Source organism: Opisthocomus hoazin, chromosome 9, assembly GCF_030867145.1.
Source record: "Opisthocomus hoazin isolate bOpiHoa1 chromosome 9, bOpiHoa1.hap1, whole genome shotgun sequence".
In the NCBI taxonomy this organism is placed as follows: Eukaryota; Metazoa; Chordata; class Aves; order Opisthocomiformes; family Opisthocomidae; genus Opisthocomus; species Opisthocomus hoazin.
Genome location: NC_134422.1, coordinates 30704635 through 30721381, shown reverse-complemented (window position 1 = coordinate 30721381; position 16747 = coordinate 30704635). Strand labels below are relative to the sequence as shown.

At 46.0% G+C, this 16747-nt stretch overlaps 1 protein-coding gene across 1 annotated transcript in view; it reads right to left on the bottom strand.

Annotated features, from left to right (window-relative positions):
* CREB1 (cAMP responsive element binding protein 1) overlaps positions 1 to 13527 on the bottom strand; it is a 40414-nt gene extending 26887 nt beyond the window's left edge. The window contains exon 1 of the mRNA XM_075430780.1: positions 13285 to 13527. The gene's annotated coding sequence lies outside the window, so the exon portion shown is untranslated. The remainder of the gene's footprint in view (positions 1 to 13284) is intronic.
* Between the last annotated feature and the right edge of the window lie 3220 nt (positions 13528 to 16747).

Here is a 16747-nt window from a genome sequence, read left to right as displayed (position 1 = left end):
GGCAGCCATTCACCCAGCCACCACCTGCAGAGGCCATCTCTCCTGCCACATGAGGTTCCTCACCCAGCGCAATACCCAGCCGCCTTGCTGCTCACCGCAGCAAAGAGCCAGGGCAGCGAGGGCGTCGAGGGAAGGGAAACAGAGGCAATACCTGTTTCTCAAGCCCTGTATTTGGATTTATGCATAGCAGGCGTGCCAGTACGATTGCTCAGGAAGCAAACACAGCTCCACCATCCGAAGTTCCAGGAATTCGACTCACTCCATGTTTACTATATGTGGCTTTGTAAAGCCACAGATCCACCATGAAAGCACTGAAAAGGTCATCAAATACTGCTCTTGCACACTATCATTTGTTTTCACCTTTCCTGTGTAATTACAGAGGACATTCACATGAAATCTGTAAACATTTCCACTCTCACCTTGCAGTGTGGCAGCCCGTTCAGCCACAGCTCAACAGCTGCTTTATGAACTCCATTCAATGGCTGCCAGACAGAAAATGTTCAGCGAAAAATAATTTTATTTACAGCTAACACACGGGACTTCAAATAACCAGTAATAAATGCTCAACAGGACAAGACAGGCCCATAATTATCTCTCTCTGTTGCTAATGACTACAGTGGATTGGCGCAGGACTTGCAATTTACACCAGGAGTTCTGTCATCCCAAACCGGCACTGCCCCTGCTGCTGCCCCTGGGTGTTTGCTCCTCGTGCCCTTCTCCTCGGGGTGACAGGACGGTACGCCATGCTGTGAACACAACCTATGTCTGCTGCTTCATCTTAAATCCGCCTTTTACCACTTCTCTGAATGGCTTCACCACATCGATGGTCATGCCAGCTTCTGAGTCAGGGCAGTGCAAGGGCTGGGCAACTGAGTGGAAGTGGAAGAATGGCCTCAACAACCACCTCCACTGAAAATGCCAAGAATGGAGAAGAGTCTTCAGATTATTTGCATTTACACACAGCAATCTGCCAGGCAAACTGAAGAATAAAAAGCTGGAAAAATTCATCTTGTCACTTAAGTTAAAATACTTGGAACTTACAAGAAAAATTGAATCTCACTGTAAAGAGATGTTGTACAAAGCAGAATCAGACCACAAGCTGAATGTAATAACTGTAGTCCCCCTTCTGTCTACATCAATATGACACTAGGAGAAGTGTCTGAAAACTCTGCTGACTGAAAACACGCTGCAATAGCCAATGCAAGAGAGGCAAACAATGTAGTATTTTCATACAGATCACAGAAGAAATGCAACCAGGAGCCTTGATGATGCATAACAAACTTTTCCGGGTCATGACTTTTCCAGCAAAACTTCTACTGCAGTTGTACCTCCACTTCCAAAGTTGGTGAAAATTTCTCATACTTAAAAGATTTAGATATGCAAATGATGAAAGTGCTGGAACAAATTACTTGTGTTGCATGCTCAGTCTCCCTTCACTACAGAAAAAAGCAGTGGCAGATTTTAAAACAAGGGCAGAAGACCAAAAATCTAATCTCACAACTACAGCAGCGAGCACCCAACTCACTGATCACCTCTAGATTTTGTTTTCTGTTAGCACAACACAAGAAAGCTGACATTTACCAGGCAGAAGGTGTATTGGTAAGCTGTGTGAGTGGAAGTTGCTCAAACACTCTTTGCTGGATTTTCCTGATTTGACTGCACATTCTTGGCATCGTACTACTATCTTGCATTTCTGCCTTCAAGCTTTATAAAAGAGACTCTGACAGCAATTAACTGCAACTTCTTTGTTGTATCACAGATTCTGTGAAGAAAAACAAGAGCATCCAGCAACCATTTGGTATACGCATATAATTTAATTGAAGTTTAATCTATACTGTCTTTTCTTGCTCAATACAGAATCCCCAAGGGACCCAACTGAACTACAACCTTTCTCTTCAAGACTGTGAATGGGGCACTGAAAGTAAGGGTGAACCCTCCTGCCGACTTTAAAAAAAAACCTACATATTTTAATTCTACTGACAACACACATATATATAAAAGAAAAAAAGTTTTCCTACTTAAACTACAATACCTTATCTAATAGTTGGGATAGGTCTTATGTGAATATATCAGTTCTGCGAAGAGTCCAGTGGAAGTTCGGGGCGAGAGCCCAGAGCAAGCATTTCCTAAGGCACTTAACAGCAAAGACATTAAAAGCAAAGAAATGCCTCTCCACTATCTTATCCCTTTCACATTCAGAAATTCCCCCAAAATACTGTCAGACTTCACGTAAACAAAACGTCAAAACAAATCCCACAAAGGTTATAAAGTAATTGGGTAACTATTATTATTATTGAAAATATAATCCATAAATATGTTCTATTTATAAACGCTCTGTCTTCATATTGAATGCACTTAGGGTATTAAAAGACTAATTCATAACGCTTTACATGTCTGTGATCCTTAACGTGTGACAGAACTGTGAGAACTACTTACAAACACCGTTAGTGAATATGTGTAGGAAAAAAACATCCCAAAAGATGTCTGCAAACTCAATTTTAGAGAAAATGGTTATTTTTAAAAATGTCCTGGGCAGTGCATACAATCCATTCACAAAGACTTCATGAGAACTTGTTTCTAAGAATTCTGCACATCATCTTCTTACACATTTGTTGCCAATATCATATTTATGCAGTGCATTTACATACAAATTGACCACGCTTTACTACAGCTTACCATCTTTTCTCTAACATTATTTTTAGAACATAAAAAGCACCTAATTTTCAACCTATGTTGATTTCTTACAATTCCTAAGTGTAGAAAGAAGCTTTCCTTTCACAAAAATGGAACCATATGAAATTGTCAAAACACACCTCTGGCCTCCATGTGTCTGCTGAAAGTACTGTAGCTCCCTTTGCGATGTGTAGCTGCTGGTTACTTAATAAAAATTAGCACAGTATATCTGAACACTATCATTTGCACACAGCCATCTTCAACACAATACAAAATACAGGCATCAAATGATTTTTTATGACAGCACGTGGGAGCTAATGCTCCCAGTAAATAGCATGAACTCCAGGAACAAGCTCTCTGCAATTGGTACAGGTCTTGCAAATTAATAATCAGCATAGCCACTCACAATGAGGTTTAATTTCTGGCCCCAGTCAAAATCTCCTTTTACCTTTGACTGAAACAGCAGTGGCTGAAGAACGGAGAAATAAATGACTCCATGAGATCTGAAGGTGACCTCTCAGCACAATTGACTCCGGTGACGTGAAGCCAGACACTTCTCATATTTGCACTTCTAACTTCGGTGCTAAACTGTGACCACACTCTAGTGCGATGGCAGTTTTTAATAAAAAAAGGAGATATGATTACACCTGTACTAAGACTAGTGAGGAGGGGGTGTGTGTGTGTGCATGTGCCCCTGTGATGCTACCAGATGCTGCAGTTCACTGAAGCGCTCGCTTCTGCGACCACCAGGTAGCTCGCATGGTGTGAGGTGGGGATGGCACCTGCTCAGCTCATGGTGAAAGCCCACTGGACATGAACCAGAACCCATTTAAAAGCCACGGGGTGTATTAATGCAGCCTGAACCCTAGTCATGCGAGTACAGGAATGGATACAATAAACCAACATCTCTGTTCTGCTAACGAGGCCCTGTGTCCAAGCTGGTACACCCTACCTCTTAGTACGGGTTGTTACCTTGGGCTCAGCGCCACGCTACAGCAGCTACACGACCCCTGCATGAGGAGGTAGGTTTTACCTAGCTGGCACAGCAGGCAATTTGGAAACAGTGCTCTGGTACCACCCAGCTATCTAGATATGCCAAATAAATAATTTATCCTGCTGTGCTGGTCAACAAGCAGAACATTTTGGGTCACCTCCTTTCACAGTAAACATTGGCATGTGAAACTGTTCCAGCAGAAGAGCTAAGGCAGTCCAGAGTGACAGAAAGCAGAGCTAATTCTACAAGCGGGGCGAGACCTTTTCCTTCCCCAGTGACAGGGAGAAAAGGGGAGAGGATGTCAGAAAAGAGGACTGTGTCCCTAGAAATCATGAAAGAAGTATTCAGAGTGAAAAATGATGGCAAGTTAGCAAGGCTGAGATCCATCTAAGAAGGTGCATGTGTTCCTTTTTTCCACCGGGTAGCCCTGTCAGCACTGGAGACCTCCACATGACCTGCCAGAGTCATTCAGACAGATTATATTTGTTCTCCTCCGTATCCATTTCTGTGTCTTACAGCCTTTTACTGCCCCATCGTTCATCCTGGCAGAACAAGAGCCACCTAAATGCTGCATGAAACATCTGATGTTTTGACACGTTGTAAGCATCTCAGTCCATGTGCCGAGCAACCTCTAAACATCCCAGGTCAGAGGCATCTGCTGGAGGAACTGCTGCAATCCCAAATGTGCGGCAGCGCGCAACTCTGTAGGTAGAGACTACACATCTTTGTATTAAATGAACAGTTATCTCTGAGGTAGGCAAACTACGAAACTTGTTCTCAGCAAACAGCTATAGCAGTGGTGACTGATCGCTCAACAGAGCTGCTCTCCTAGAGGGAGTGAAGTAGGACTACAAGGGTATTGAATAGCAGAGGGTATTTAATAGCCTGTGCCTCCTGCACAGGGTTTGCTCTACAGACGTGGTACAGAGATTTGCAGTCTCAATCACTGTGTCCATGACAAATGCTTAAATGAACAAAGCTAAAGCTACTTTTAAATTATATAGAAGATCACCCAGCTCTCTTTTGGCGCTCAGAGCAGATCAGGAACAGCTTGTTAAAAAATATAAACGAATCCCAGAACACTACACAAACTCACATCAGTCTGATTAACCTGAGTGCTCCAAGCCCAAGGGTCAAAACCACAACACCTGTAACAGAGCAAGGAATCACCTCCATAGAGGTGTTTCCTTATAATAACTTAAATTACACACCAGGTATGATTTAATGGAAACATGTGCAGGAATGTGATAAAGATAGATAACCATATAAATATGTTTATTATTACCTGAAATCTTTCAAATTGTTTCCAGAGTCTCTGTTAATTTTAGTGTGAAAGTATTAACGCACACTTTACATTTATCAGAATAGCATACTGTAAGACCAGACTGAAGGCTCGTAGAGATTACACTTATTAAAGATGACATTCTAACATAATATGAATGTAAATTTTTGTTCTGAAACTTAATCTTCTGGAACGCCCCAGAAATTCATGGGACTTTCCCACGAATAAAGTAAATGTCTCCTTTACTGTCCTATAATGAGGGAGGGCAAATAGCAGTATTTCAAGTTCTTTATTTGGTCACCTAAATCATTAAATTAGATATCTGAATTTCACCATCCATTTTTTTTGTTCATGTAAAAAATAATTCAAAAAAAAGCCTGAGGTTTGAGTACTGCAGGTCACCTAAGCAAAATACTGCAGACTGGAAAGGGTCAGATGTTGAAATTCTGAAGTGATACAGATCACACTTGCTTTCACATCATTCTTCTGTTTCAGAGAACTACCAAATCAGTTAAGAAACTCAGGACAAGCATGGATTTTTAGGTATTATCAATCAGCAGCATAGTCAACCTTGACAAGAGAATTTTAGGTAAAATTTGTGTCTGTGCTGAGATTTTGCCTGTTGGGGAGAAGGGACAGCTCCATTGCTCTTGTTTCTAACCCACTTCTGAATTTCAGTGGCTACAGGATTAATGCATAAAAAATGCCACTTCGCATGTTTATGCTGCAAGCTTTATAGGCATAAACTACTCAAACAACACCGTTTGATGCTTGGAACGTATGTGGTATTTCTGGAGTTCAACGACAGTATAAGAGCATGAAGTTATGTAACTTGGTAAATATTGGAAAATCTTGTTTAGAAAAAAACCAACACTTTTAATGAGTTCAGAAAAAAAAACACAACCAAATGGATGTTTCAGACCAATGCTTTCACTGTTTTATTAATAGATTATCACTAGAACTGGTTATCTGAAAGTAAGATAGACTGAATTATTTATACAAAGCTGGTTATTACCAGATATAAAGCCAAATGTTTGAAACAAATTCAAAATAATTTGTATCTGCAGAAGCAACATAGTTTTTGTTACGATTTAATAGCTTTGTTTCTTTCTTAACAGGCAGTATAGACTAGTTTATGCTTCAACATTCTCAAGTAAATGAAAACTTTTGAAATCCTTCTGCAGTTGGAGTGCTACAGTACAGTATGCCCAGGTATACACAAGAAAAACAGCACTTCCTTACAAACCTTGCCCTTGTCCAACTTCTGAATGCATCCTATTCACAGAATTCATTGCAACATTAAAACCGAAAGATCTGGGGCTTAAGCCAACATCCCAGACTCAGAAATACTTTAAATCCTAAAATTGCTCTGGCTTTGTTGCTTGGTCAATTAGTACTACTCTTGAAGCAACAGCAGACACATTATCTTTCTTCATGTACCAAAACTAAATCTATGACCCATCCTCTCCCTAAAAATCAACTGAAACTAAACAATGACCAAATTTCATAGTAAAATAATTTTGACTAATGTTATCAACTGACTGGACTCTGGTTTATTTGTCTTGTAATTTTTTCATTTGCCTGGATGATGCAGGAAAGCTGCTTAAATGCGAAAGGTCTCTCATATGCCTGCCAGTCAGATCTACTCTGCAGAAGTATAATCTCCAGAACTGAGAATAATTAATCTCGGTTCTCAAACACTTAACTAGCATTTGAGACCTGTATTACCTGTGGGCAACACAGCTGTCTCGATGGAACATTTCTGTTGGCAGCACAGCCAGCTCAGGCTCTGCTTTCCCCTTGATTCTTTCTTATTTACACCTTTACAGCTGTCTGTGAGGCTGTGTCGTAAATGGGACTGGGCAACCATCTTGCACTACAGACAGACCAGAAAACGCGACTTGTTTTTATCATGGACCCGTTCTCCAATCCAGTTCACGTCACTGCCTCACAAATAGCCGTGCTGGTGCTACGGGCACAGGAGCAGGAACAGGGAAGCTAGAGCAGCGTCCACCCTGCTGCAGCCAGGCGTGCCAATGAAAGCAAAATAGATCAATTCATGGGTATAGGTGTCCTAAGACTGCGGTAAGTCAACCAAGATGCTGAAGAAAACATCTATATTCTGCAATTTTATTATTATTGTTTTACTGATGACTCTGCTTAAGAGTAGCAGGCTGGAAACAGGATGATTATTTTTTATGTAGTCAACATTAGCTTTCTGAGGATTGGGCAGAGACACGCATTTTTCAAACAGCCACATTGCTGACGAAGCAGTTCTTGCAGCAGGTAACATACTTCTTCCTCTATCCAGCCCAGGATAATGTGCACTGGTTATACACGTCACATTAACCTTACACTACAACTTTCATGCTAGTAGTTTCAGCCACAATTATTATTTTAAAATTAGGACGAGAGGCCAAGGCATCTATCAGTTGCAGTAACAGCCAAACTAAAGCGAACTCACTGCCAAGTTGCCTTGGGCCAAGTGACAGGATCTACACCAAGGTGTTGGACCTGGACCCCTTCTGGAACATCACCTTTCACCTTGGGCTAGGTTAAAGAAATATATAATTACCCCATCTGCCTGGGCTCCTCAAAAAGAAAGGGACCTAAGAGTTACACTGATCTAACCTCTTGAGAAGACTGAAACCTGCTTCTGATGAGGAGGAGCTAGTTCAACCAACAAGGTGTCACGAGGCTTTCAAAAGAGGGAAACTTTACTCTTCTTTTTTTCTTCAACTGAAACACTGTGTTCTAGCTTTTCCCAGCTGCAAAGACAAACTGATGTGGCTCTAATCACCACAGACAGAGCCCTACTCTTCCTTCTTTCACTCCAAATCATCAATGTGCTGCATTTCCCCAAGATGGGTCTGCTGAAGGGAGAAAGCTGTGTCCCCTTCCTTCCTCTCCCTACAGTCTCCCTGAGAATTTGCACCAATGCTGGTGCTAACAACATCTCAATCTCCTGCCTATTCAGCTCACTCACACAGAAGAAAACTAATCTAACAAAAAAGCAGTTTTCTCCTGGGTTAGTGATTTGAACTGGCTCATTAGACTTTACACACAATTAACACTACAGCCAATGTAAGGGATGGCCAAACACGGCACAACCAGGTGCAGGAGACATGGTAGGAATAAGACGTCTGCTTCTTGAGAGCCAAATACAGTTGTATCAGCTCAGATGAAACCACAGCAACAGACTACCTCTGCTGGTATTATGCTGTGGCATTAGTACACAGTGCCCTTTTTCACATCTTCCCTCCCCTGGTATCTCCCAGAATTTTCCTATTGGGACAAAGGAGAAAAATTTGGATGAGTTTCACAAAGAGGGGCAGGGGTCCTACTTCTATAGGAATGTTCTAGGCCTTCAGTCTCTACAGTCTACAAAGGCATAAATTAACAAATCCTGCTCATACTGCATATCACTTGGAGGAGTGGATAGGAACCATCAGAGTTTGAGGCCAGGACACCTACACAGAGCCAGAGGAAGAGTAATCAGAAAAAGGCAAGCAAATAATGCTTCCCATCCATTACTCCATGCGGTAAAAGCTAAGCTAGATGAGATTTCACATTCAAGCTGTAGGAAAGGTGCAAGGGAAAGCAAAATCCAGTTGGTATTGGAATAGCAGTAAAGAACGTGAGAAGATTTAGGGTAGCATCTGTCAGAAAAATGCGTGTAATATTTGAGTCAAAAATGTCACAGGAGGTTGCAGAGTTGCTGGGGAGATGATTAAGACTGCAGCAAAGAGCTGCAGAGAACAGCGATGGGAGGTTAGAAGTTAGAACAAAACATGAGAACATGACTGAGGAAGTGAACATAATTGCTTAAAAAAACACCAAACATACGCTTAAGCCAAGTAAATAAGTAGCACAACAAACAGTACGAATACATGATATTAAAGTCAGGGAACAGCTGCCGCTCATGTTCATTTGCTCATATTCAGCACATGTAAAAACTTCAAACTTAGCTAGATGATCCAGTGTTGCAGCAAGAACCACAACAGGATCTATGCCATCCAACTTAGTTATAAACACAGCAATAATTTACAAATTTTTATGTAGGCTGCATTTTCTCACTTGGCAGCAGAGCTGTCTGAGTTGCCCTTATCTGCCTGCTCATTCCAGCCGCACTCCTTCCCCTGATTATGCTGGTACTGTGCAGCCACGCGGCAACCAGGGGAGGAACGACCCAGGCCAAAAATGCTCAGGTTCCCCATCCCTCACCCTGCTGGATCACTTCTCCAGTCAGGTCTACTATGCAGTACCCCACACATTTGTGCCAGTACAACGGAGAAGACATGAACAAATCACCAGACACGGGGGAAGCTTCAGCCAATATTATTGTCAAAAAAAGTATGTGGAACTATGGTTTCAGTCCATCAGGCAGAAGATAAACTTCAGAAATTCCTGGATTTCTCAAGCTACCATTTTTTTTTTTGAGTCTGCTCAAGAAAAGAACCTGGTCTTTTCCAAGTTCAGAAAGCTATCTGAAAAAGTTTATGCCAAAAGAGGCAGACAGACCCCAGCTTTACAGTTCTTCCAAACACAGGGAAAACGGTTTTGCTGACAACCTCATTGACCAAACACGCTATCAGTGGAACAACACTTACAGGACCAGAGATTTTTATACATGACTTGAACTCTCCCCTCCAGAAAGTGTGAAAATATCAAGGGTAGACATTTTTGTTTCAGTTTCCTCTATGAAGGTAGCTTCAAAATACTTCATTATAAGGCTTCCTGCACCTTTGTCTAAAGTAGCTAGTGTAATGTTGTGTCAGAGACCAACTGAGAAGTAATGAAATCCAGAACAGCAATCGGCAGGGCTTTCCTATCTTTGAAACTATTTTTCCATCTTTCACCTAATGGGCTTGTTTTATGACAAACATCGAATCTCACAATACTCTCAGGAGAAAAACAGGTATGCTTATTATCTTGCGCTGTAAAAGAACCTCTGTACTATGCACTTCATTGAGAGTACCTAACAAGAACCAGTGCTGCTTTAAGCTTTCATGTATGTATAAATATTTTACACATCTATAAAACATACACATGCAACCAAACAGGGACATACTTCTCCAAATTCTTTACCCTCTCTCCTTTAAGAGGTTTTCCACCAACTAGTTTTCTATTCTCTCCACTTCGTACAGGATAGACGAAATCCAGCACTGCCAGAAGAAAACAGCAGCAGCATGAAATGAGAAAATCTTTGTCTGTTTTCAAATGCTTTTTCACCTAAAAGACCAACCAGCCCCTGGCACATCTTCATCCCCTGTACAGCTGACAAGGCTGTTTTAGAAACATGGAAAACTGGAAGGTGCCGTATTTGTTCTCACTCACCTTTTTAATCACGGTACAACCAAGTGATCTAAAAGTTTTTAAGAATAAAATAGGTATCAATGCCTTCATGCTGGGTGATGAATAGGTATCAATGCCTTCATGCTGGGTGATGTACAAAGATCGTTAACTGCAGATTGCTCAGGTTTTCATAATCACCATGAAATATGACTGCACAGACTGCAGATGAGGCAACACAGGTTTTGATTCAGAGAAAAATCACTGCCTTGTCATGAAACTTCAGCTTTACGCAGGCAGGGCACCAGAGAGCTCAAACTGAATTCAGTAGGGTTGTTTCTGTAGATGAGGACTGCTGTTCTGTCCCATGAAACTAACTTTAGACTAGTGGCAGAAAGCTAGCATGGCCTTCTCACTGCACAAGCCTTGAGAAGTGCAGCATGAGTAACTGATCTCCACTTGCTTCCAGAGATCTGAAAATAGAGGCGAAGTGTGAATACCCCATTTGTTTCAAAAGGGTGTCAACAGAAATTCCTAGTCAGGGCCTTGCCTACTATCAGAGTCTGCACCTACAGAGCTGTAGCTGCACTTTGGCAAAAAGAGGCTGTTTGCTTCTTACTGCAGCAGAACAGCTACTTTCCAGAATAAGATCAGCTACTACAGAATATTTTATATTTGACATCAGTACCAGCAATAGCTACACTGGTGCAGGCTTCCAGGAAACAGACAGATTTCATGACCTGACAGTCTAAATGAGATGTTTCTAAATTTTCTGTTATCAGCAGACCCCTCTCCCCTTTCAGACCTTTGTGGTTTTTGGGTGTGTGTTTTTTTGTTTTCTTGTTTTGGTTTGGTTTTTTTGTGTGTGTTTGTTTTTTTTTTACCCAGGGTAGGAGACACCTTTATCACCAACAGTATGGGAGAAAAAAAAAAAAAATCAGATGCAGGTCATTCATTGCAGCACAAAGCTGAGAGTACTAATCTAAACATCAGTGTTCTATCAATGAAATTAAAGCATTAAAAATTATTACACTCTTCTTTCCTACATGCAAATATTTCATTTTAGGTCACCTAAGTAAGTGATGCTTACTTACTAAATACACAACCACCCATCTGCTCCCTCTTCTCTCTAATCTGTGAGGATACAAAGCTTGTGAGGAAATGCAGAGATCTGTGTTAGAAATATGACTGGGAGTCTTCCACTCTATTGTGAAATATAGCAAAATAAAATGTAGTGTTTCTAAAGCTACAGAAAACAACAGGCAAGGATTTACTGTCACAATTTTATATTTAAAATGAAGCACATATTTATCAAACAGAAAATGAATGAAATACGCCAATCACCACATTCTCTTTAATCACCATCAACAGCTACAGTGCTTATGGAAGTCCTCAGATGTCTATTAATCAATTACAATTTCAGAAACCTTCTCCTCACGTTGGTATTATTCAGAGTGATGTAAGCACCTTTGGGCTTCATCTCAAAAGAAGTGGTGGAAGTGACAGAAAACACAAATTCACATACTAGGAAGGACGGGCCTATCTACATATGTGAATCACAAATACCCATCTCGAATAAAAACTTATTTCAGTGACTTCACATTTTACTGTAAAAATCCCCATTTGTTGATACAGGGAAAGGAAGCAAGGAACTTCTCTCAAAATTCGTGTATTTCAAAATACAGTGTTTGGTGGTCACGATGAGACTGAACAGATATTTGACATTCCTAAATAAGTCTCTAGTCCTTTATTTAAGGAATAAGAAACTTGTTTCTAACCCCAGGAAAAACACAAAAAAAATGTTTTCGGGAAGAAAAGTCATATGACCTATAACAATTTTTTATCCCTGTATACGTTTGAGAAGTGTAACAGTCTTTGGTTAAGAGAAGTTTTTGAAGACTGCCACGTCATTTTTACTTCTTGCTGTACCCAAAAAAAGCAGGTATCCACGTTTTCAAAGTAGAAATAAAGTCAAAATAACGTCTTCTATTCTAGGCAACGGAACGGGAGAGACGGCCCGGAGGCACCGGCAGGCAGCTGACATTTGCTGTCAGAGCAGGCAGAGAGGTCAAACCCCGCGCCCGGCGCAGCACCCGCCGGCCTGCGGGGAGCCGGCCAAGGCAGACCCCAAACCGGGATTCACCACCTGCGGCCAGGCTCGGGTTCACTTCGGGTTAGAAATACCAACAGCAGCGGAGCCGGCCGCGAAGGGGACCCGTCTCCCCGCGCCGCGCTCCTCCCCGGTCTCTCCCCGCAGCGCGGTGCCGGGGGACCGAGCGCCGCTGCCCCTTCCGCAGCCTCCCGGAGACGGCCGTGCCCCGCGCTGCGAACGGAAGCAAACCACCAGACCAAGCGCCGGCCCCAGCTTCTCTGCACAGATTTTTATTAAAAACTTCTCGTTACAGAGCCCGGGAGCGAGTTACAGAGCCCGGGAGCGCCCACCGCGCTCGCTCCCACCACGGCAAGAGTCTGTTTATTTATTTACACGGGGGAAGCGAAACTCCCGGGCGGCCCCGCGGGAGGGCTGCCCGCCCGCCCCGCCGCCGCGGCCGGCCCCGCAGCGCGGGAGGCCGGGCCCGGGGCCGCCGGCGGGCAGCGCCGGGGCGCGCGGCGGGGAGGCGGCCCGAGGCGCGCGCGGAGGGGCGGCGCGGGGAGTGGGCGCGGGTGGGCGCGCGGCCGCTCCCCCCTCGTCGTCGTCCTCCGCCGCCGCCTCCTCCAGGGGCCGCGGGGCGCGATGCCCCTTCCCCGCCGCGCCGAGCGCCGCCGCTGGCTGCCGCCAGAGTCGCCGCCGCCGCCCGGCCGTGGCCGCCGCCGCCGCCGCAGCCGGGGCCGGCTCCCATCCGCCATTATCCTTTGTTCGCGGCGCGGCGGCGGCGGGGATGTTGCAGGGCTCGGCTCCATCTTTAAAGCGGGCGCCCCTCCCGCGGGCGGTGCGGAGCCGGGCCCCCGCGTCCTGCCGCCCGGCGGCTCCCCTGGTCCCCGCCGGGCTCCATTTCCTTCCCTCCCCCCCGCCCCTGTTTGCTGGGCGCCTTCCTCCTCTTACCGGTTACCAGGCTGCTCCGTCACTGCTTTCGTTCGCGCCTAGGATCTCGCCGCAGTTTTATTCTCTCCCCCACGTAACACACCGCGTCAAACTACACCTCCGCCGCGTCACTCACACACACAGGCGCTCCCAGCCCGGCGACAGGCAGGCAGCGGCCGACTGAGGAGCGCCAGCCAGGGAGCAAGCGCCGAGCGCGCCGCGGCCCGCACGGAAAACGCCGAGCGCTCACGGAAAACGCCGAGCGCCCGGCAGGCGGCGGGAACGGCCGAGCGCGCCGCCGGCCCCCGCGGAAAGTGCCGAGCGGCCGCGGAAACGAACGAAGCGCCCCGGAGGGGAGGCGGAAAGAGCCGAGCGGCCGCGGGAAGGCGCGAAAGGCGCTTCCGCCCGGGGTGGCCCGCGCGGAAAGCACCGAGCGGGGCTCCGGGGGGCGCGCGCCCGCTCCCCGCTCCCCCCAGCCGGGCGCGCGAGCGGGCCCCAGGCGGCCGGGAAGCCGCGAGCGGCCACGGAAAGGGCCGAGGCGCCCCGGAGGCGGTGGGGGAGCGCGGGCCCGTCTCCCCCAGAGACACCCCCCCCGCCTAGGGCGCTGGGCTCCCCGAGTGCACCCAGCGCGTCCCCACGCACGCAGTGGCGCCCGGCAGGCCCGGCGTCACCGGCCCGGCAGGGCTGCAGCCCCGCCAGCCCCGATCCCTGGGTGCCCCTCCGCCCCGGCACCCGCCCAGGCCCCCGATCCTCACCCCAAGACCCAACTGCCCCTTGCCTTCACAGGCACAACATGGCGGGTGAGGTGCCGCGATAAGGCCATGCGGCGCACCTCCTCGATGCCTCCCGGCTGCCTGGCACCCCCACCGTCCCTTCCACGTGCGATGATGTGCCCACGTCCTTCGGGTCACTCCTCTAACACCTCCTCTGCTGCCTGCTTTTCGCTCTGGGCCACCACTGCTGTCCTGCTCCCTGCCCTCCCTGGCCTGGTGGCCCAACACCAGGGGCAGGGTGGCTGCTGCTCCATCGTGACACAAACATCCCGGCGAAATCCCCAGCCCTGAACAACTGGCCTCCGCCAGCGCTGGGGAGACGAGCCTGTTCTGGCAGAGGTGCAGACATAGGCACCGAACCTGTAAACACACAGTTTTCAGGGCAGCTGTGGCCCGGGCAGCGTTTCGCACCCATGGTGCCAGCCCCGTGCTTCACCCCCTCTCAGGAGGGACAGAGGCAGGGCAGGGCAGGGCAGGGGACAAGAAACGAGTCTGTGTCTCGTCAGAGAAGAGGAGCGGCCACGTGCTATGGCCCTCAACCTCATCTGCAGCGCCAGTGTGACGTCCGTCGCTGGAGGTTTTAAGTGCTGGATAAGTGAACTTTTTCTAGGAAACGTTTTTCCAAGAGAAAAGGTTTTTCAGGTGATGTCAAAGAGTTGACGCCACCATGGAGCAGGGAACAGGCTGGCGATGCTCCGGCCGGATGATTCCAGCCCTGTCTTCTCCAGTCCATAAGCACAGTTGGATGCACCCAATCATACACCCTGAAGAACGAACCGCCTGAACTACAACCAGATAAAAAAATATACATGGCCTCGAAGAAACTGTTGTCTCGCAAGTGGAGTTCATTACTACTTTTCATGTCACAAAACCTCAAGATGGCACCACATAACAAGATTTGGAGCTCCAAATCTGGTTCATTTTTGCAGCCAGCCTGGCATGGCTGCCCCATGAGGCACCGCTGCGAGGCCATGACTGCTGCAGGCACCGCATCGAGTGACACCGGTGTGCGGTTCAAATTGGTTTTGCTCTTGTCAAGTCTTGTTCTCTCAAGAAGGTTGAACTGATTTTACTCACAGTGAGTTTCATCTAACTCCATCAAAAATTACAGGTTTACTTCGCCTTTGATTTTGTTGATTACAGTAACTCTAAAAATGAAAAAACCCACCTTTGGTATTTGAAAAAAAATGGCAGCTCAAGTTAAACAGACAAAACATTGTTTTATTGACAGCACATACCGTGGCTTGGGCCACATCTCATTTTCCACTGGTGCTACACCTTTCCCTCTGCCCTGCCTGCAGATGGGGGCTCCAAGGCTGCAGCACAGCATCGCCTCGGCTGCCCCCCTCCCTGTGCTCGCTTCTCCCTGGGTGCTGTGGACCTGCGCCATGCCTTTGGCTCGCACTCAGTCCAGGCTGCAGTGCACAGCTGGCATTATTTTTTAAACAATTTTCTCCTTTTACAGTCAGCTAGGATATAAAAGCTCGATCCACTAAAAAAGTATTTTACAACTCTTATTGGGAGAAGAATTTTTCTGCGTTTGAGACAGGGGAGAAATCTAAAATCAGTGTTTCTAATTTGGTCTATTAATTGGCAGTGAATGGAAGTGCTTCTCACTCCAAATCGCCAGTAGAGGTGCGAAAGGCTTCTCTCACAGTCACATCCTGCTCATGTCACTCCACTAGACACTGAGGTAGAGGGTTGTTTTGGGTAAAGTTTTGACATTTGAAATCTAGCCCCATTGCACGGAGTTTTAATACTTTAATGTGTGTTTAATAAAGTATCTTCTATGCATTTGGTTACCATATACAGATGTAAATCGAACTAGGTAATTAAAAAATATGTTTTAATTCAGGTAAAGCATGAGCATTTTGCCGTGTGGATTTTGAAGTTTGCTAAAACTCCTGCATTTCAAGGAGTGATTCTGAGATCAAAGCATAAGGAATCAGTCTTTGTGCTCCTCTTAGAACTAAAATACTTTCTGTGAGAAAATATTTATAATGAGCAGAACTAATGTAGTCATTTGAGTGTCTCTTGTTTGACACACGCCCTTCTTTATCTGTTGGAAAAAGCATCCTTCGTTTTCCTCTTTGTGTTAATGTGTGTGTTGCATCAGCTTCTTTTGCTCTCCCAAATGACCAAAATCATATGCATTCTCCACCTGCGCATGTTTCCCAGAACTGGATTATTTGCCCTCATGCAGCAAGCCTGAAGAATCGCAGCGATAAGCCTTTAAGGGAATAAACTCTGGTCCTTGAAAGGCAACTAAAATGCACAAACCAGATCTCAGTGAACGGCTCCCATTAGAAACCTGGGCAACGCTCTTAACCTGAGTGCTGAGAGTGCTGCTGGTGGGACTGAATTACACCCAGTTCCCCAGACCAGCCGTCACTGCCCTTACGCAGCTAGGCAGCTCCTGGCGCGGCTCTGATCCTGCTGCCTGTTCAGGGCTGATATCCTGGTGCCCTGCTGATTCTTGCCACCCCTGCTCTCACTCACAGCTCTCTGGCTGGCTCCTCAGCATATTTCTGAAAGTCTGTCAGCTCACTGATGAGTTTGCAAAGGGCATCTTGCAGCAGTGGCTACTTCTCTGGCAGTCAGCGTAGGCTGCCCGTATAACAGACAACTCAAGAGACTAATTTATCTCAAACTAAAACAGATGCCCCAGATGAGCCAGATGCCTGACGTGATTTGAGATTACTCCCAATATT